Source organism: Hipposideros armiger, unplaced genomic scaffold (genome assembly GCF_001890085.2).
Source record: "Hipposideros armiger isolate ML-2016 unplaced genomic scaffold, ASM189008v1 scaffold_150, whole genome shotgun sequence".
Lineage (NCBI taxonomy): Eukaryota > Metazoa > Chordata > Mammalia > Chiroptera > Hipposideridae > Hipposideros > Hipposideros armiger.
Genome location: NW_017731500.1, coordinates 1789895 through 1794584, shown reverse-complemented (window position 1 = coordinate 1794584; position 4690 = coordinate 1789895). Strand labels below are relative to the sequence as shown.

General features: G+C 52.9%; 1 long non-coding RNA gene across 2 annotated transcripts in view; it reads left to right on the top strand.

Moving 5' to 3' along the window:
- The first annotated feature begins 2054 nt into the window (after positions 1 to 2054).
- Positions 2055 to 4690, top strand: part of LOC109387191 (uncharacterized) — a 4171-nt gene continuing 1535 nt past the window's right edge. The window contains exons 1-3 of one of the 2 annotated variants that reach the window (XR_002124932.1): positions 2055 to 2372; positions 2774 to 2982; positions 4118 to 4506. This is a non-coding gene — a long non-coding RNA (uncharacterized LOC109387191). The remainder of the gene's footprint in view (positions 2373 to 2773; positions 2983 to 4117; positions 4507 to 4690) is intronic. The other variant, XR_002124933.1, reaches the window with a different exon arrangement.

Here is a 4690-nt window from a genome sequence, read left to right as displayed (position 1 = left end):
CTTACCTCCTCAACTTTGTTTCCACCCTTCACTGCTCCCCACAGCACAGCAAATAATGCCCCATTTTATATGGAAAACACTAAAATAGGATCACACCTTTTAAAAGATATTTCCACCTCGCAGCCTGAAATCAGACTTCACCTTTCTCCCGCCCCCCACAACCACCCCATTGGCCCCCTCCCCATACACACACACACACACACACACACACACACACCCCTTTTGCTACCAGACTTCCCTAAGCCAGTTTAATTGAAAAGGCATGATTTAGGCTAATTGACAGCAGATGGGTCCGGCTGCAAATGCAAAGAAGCATTTGTTAAACATGATTTACAGCAACGAGGCAAAACTTTCTCCTTTTTATATCTTTCTTCGAGCTCCACAGCCAAAACAACTCAGCAGAAATGAGAGGAGAAAAAAAAGTAATTAGTGTTTAATTTTTTAACAATTTTTAACTCCCTTTTTAATTGCTTTACATAAACCTGTCCTAGAATTTTACAGCCTTCAAATCTCTGTCTAAGTCTGGTCCTTGTTTCTGGTTTTAATTACAGGGAGGCTTGTCTGGCACATTAAATTAGAAGAAAAACACACACACAATTTCAGAAATATTTTGCTGTTGGACTCCCAACTGAAGATCTAATATTTCAGCGTGCGAATGGGACGACACGGCCCAGGAGGGCTCGGGTGGAAGCAAGCATGCTTCGACAGCATCATTGCATCACCTGAAAACTGTCTCTTAATGCGCGTCAGAAGGAAGAGTAGCTATAAGACAGCCTGTTGATTGCCCATCATGGCCCCAGCACCTCAGCGCTGCTCTGACTGGAAATGGCTTCCCAGAAAAGCTGGGTGTGTGCAGACCTTCCAGGCTCGGGTCAGACCTCAGGTTCTTATTTCTAAGTCAGGCCATCCGGTCTGGTGCCCGCTTCTCGGCAGCCCATTTTAAGCAGGACAGAAACCAGGGAGAAGCACTGTGTCTGTGAGACAGAGAAGGCGGGTCTCTGCAGTGCAGGGTTAATGAGAGGAAAGGGTCTGGGAAGCAGATTCAAGCTGCACGGTGACCAGGGGGCTGTGTCCAAGTGGCTCCCCTCGGCAGGCAGAGTTTAAGCCAAGTCTGGACCTGCACTGACCCAGGGAGCTTCCTGTGCTCTCCAATATGGTGGCCACCAGCCTACGTGTGGCTCAACGTAAATGAATGAACATTAAATAAAGTATAAAATTCCCTTCCTCGGCTGTACGTGTCAACTGCTCAATAACCTCACGTGGGTAGGAGCTAGTTAATGCTGTGAAAATAGGGGACATTTCCATCTCCGCAGACGGTTCTGTTGGACAAGGATGCTCTAGACCCTTCCTACGGAAGGTATGGTCTGTGGCGAGGCAGCATGCGTGTCCCCCAGGAGCTGGCTAGGAATGGAGGAGGTGGGGGCCTTACTAAGACTTGGAACCTGAATCATAACAAGACCCCAGGCAATTTGAGCACACGTTCAGGGTCACATCCCCGAAGCAGCAGGGCTGGCTGGGGTCTGGAGCAGAGTAATGGCCCATGGGTTCCCTTCAAGGTGTGCACAGAGATGGGGGGGGAGCGTGCAGGTGGGGGTAAGGGGTGGTGTGCCATAAACGTGCTCAGGACACAAACTCCGCAGGCCGAGGCTCCCCTGGCTGTGTTCATTAGCGCTGAGGCCGCAGACCCCCTTGGCAGACCCTGCCCAGGCCTGCCCTGGGCTCCTCCAGGACCCCTGCTGGGAGGCAGAGGGCTGCCTGGCGCCGCTGGGCGGGCAACTCTAGGGATGGAGCCAGGCCAACACTGGCTCCCCACACACGGTCATTACCGCCCCCAAACCCAGGAGTTATTACAATTAAAACACATTGCAGGGGGGGAGTGGGGGCTGGGGAGGTCCCTTTAGGAAGGAACACTGGGATTAAAAGAAAGTGGAGCGGCTGCCATGGCAACCCAGCCAGGCTGGGCCTACCCTGTGATTATTTCAATGGGAATGGGATGGGGGCAGATGGGGCTGGGACAGGGGGTGCTGGGAAACCATACCCAGCAGCACTGGGCGTCTATGCTTTTCTCCTCAGACTGGGACACAGCCGCCCAGGAAATTCTCCCCAGGCTGATGACTCCTGCTGGCGTTCCTGTTCTCTGTAATTCTCTCTTAGCCTGTGGACCACTGTCTTCCAGGAAGTCCAGGCCACGGCCATCCCTTTCTTTTTAAACTAGGAAACTCCCAAGAGGACCCCTGCTCTCCGGACCTCATGAGCGGAATGGCCTGGCTTGGTTTCTCATCAGCTCAACGCTGGTGATTAGGACATCCCGTAGGAAACCCAACCATCCTTCTGTCTAGGTGGCATCGAAGCAGCCTGAACAGGAGGCCCAGGTGTGTGTGGAGGGAGGGGTCGGGGAGGCCAGGAGTGGAAATGTGTTGGAAGTGGGCCCATGAAAATGAGTAGGATGGAAATCTGTGCCTGGGACACCTCCAGGTACCAGCAGGGGATTAGGGTCCCTAGAGAGTGGGAATCCCAGTTTGGCAGAGCACTAGGACCCGAAGGAGAAAACAATAATTATCTCCCCACCTCTCTGCTTGTCTCTTCCTCAGGAGGCCCACCAGCCCCCAGCTTGGGTGGAAACCTCTGGGGGGCGGGGTCAGAAGGGGATGGGCTGGGATGGGGTTGGGCGGGAAGAGGGAGAGGAATCAGGCTGCTTGTTTGAGGGGAATTCTCAGCGAATTCTCACTTCCCCAGTCCCACGTCCTCCATGTCAGCGTTTGTGGGCTCACAGGTGGCAGGGAGAGGGTTAAATGCACTAGGCCAGATGGAGGACTCCCATTTGGAGGAGCTGCCCAGCCCTAGGCAAGTCCCTGATCCTCAGAACCCAGCGCTGGAGATCTCTGAGCCGCAGGAGCCACCAGCCAGGAGACGCCATCTCAGCACCTTCTCCTCCTCCAGGCCTCCCCCTCCCTTTTGAATGCTGGTTCCTTCCAAACCCAGGTAACCACTGCCAATCATTGTGGATTTTCAGCAGAGCTTTCCCTCTTTGTAGCTGCAAGATCTGAGATGTCCCTATAGTAAAACAAACAAACAAACAAACAAACAAACAAACAAACCGCATGGTCTTGGGGGTAATCCTAAATGCAAGGCTTGCTCAGCCACTGACTTTGTGGGTGACCTTGGGCAACTCGCTCAGCACCTCCATCTCAGTTCCCTTCCCCGTAAAAACACCATCTGATTGACAGTGATGTGTGAGGACTTGAGATAACGGACCTCAAATGCCTGGCTCTGTAGTCACCAGCCTTCCCACCTCACTCAAGCCTGAGGGGGTTCAAAGGATGCAGGACTTTCAGCTTTAAAATCGGGACCATCCCCAGCAAACTGGGACAAATTGGTCACCTTTGTAGGCACAGAGTGCACGCCTTGGGAGACCAGCTATTATCATATGGAGGGGGCTTCGCTCCTTTGTGTAGTAATCCTTTATACACAGGTATGTGTACACAAAGAGTGCGCACACACACACACACACACACACACACACACACATATACGTATATGTATATGAATTTCCCAAAGAAACAAATTGGGAGCTGTTCGCATTTCAAAAAGAATCTCCACCTGGCAAAATGACTAGATAGCATTCCCTCCTGCAAGCATGTGGCAGGGAGTGGGGGTTCTGGGTAGAAAATTCAGAGAAACTAAGCTAACGGGTCAGTTCAGCAGTGAGACACCCATGGACTTCTGAGATCCTTTCATTTCTGGGGGGGGAACCCCCAGCCCTTCTAGAAGGTACTTTTGCACCAGCTCTGCTGCACTTTGCCTCCTGAGAAGTGCAGCACACCTGTCTCAGGTCTCTGCTGTGCGTTCCCAGGAGCCACCGCCAGCCGTTTGTCAGGAGTGGGGTTTTCAAAAGGCTCCAGGGGACACTCCAGCCGGATGGGAGCTCTGAGTTGGCGTTTGCTTTTCATCACCGGAGCACTCTGTTTATTTTTCTGCCCTCCCCTCCGTTCAGAGAGTTCATAGACTGCCCAGGTTTTTACCAACTCTGAAAAAATTCAGGTGGAGAGTTCACACACAGATCGAACACACCAACATGTCATTTTGCCCAAACTTTTTTTTTTTTTTTACCACTTAGCTCTTGGAACAATGGATGAAGAGGGGGCCGGAGGAGGCGGCTCCCCACCCCTGGTTAGAAAACCCAGAGGCCTGGCTGCATCACGCAGGCAGCTTGGCCTTGTAAGGGCTTTTCCTGCAGGACAGACCCAGTTGCCATCCTGGGTCCTGGGCTCCCGCACGACCAACCCCCAGCCGGGAACTCGATCAGCAAAGCAAGGTGGCAAAGAGGGTGGCAACGAGCAACCAGTGCCTCTGCCCCCTTTGCTCCCTTCCCGTCCACCTGATGCCTTCAGGTGCAACCTGAGCCGTGGGGCTACAGCCTCAGTCAGTGTAAAGAGCCTCGCTCACTCCCAGTCTGAATCGGGAAGAGAAAGGGCCCAGCTGCAAACACATCCTGTCTCCTTCAAGGTGAGGTGACAGTGGGGCCAGGCGCAGCCAGGGGGGAGGATATTGGAAGGTGTTGAAAAGGGAGGTTCTCCCTGTGGGAGGGATCAAAGTCCTGATTTAATGAAAAGGAGGCAGATCACCTCCTTCTCCCCAAAGAAGGGCAGGCTCTTCCTCCCTGGAGCCCCAGGCTTCCTGAGGCTAAAGT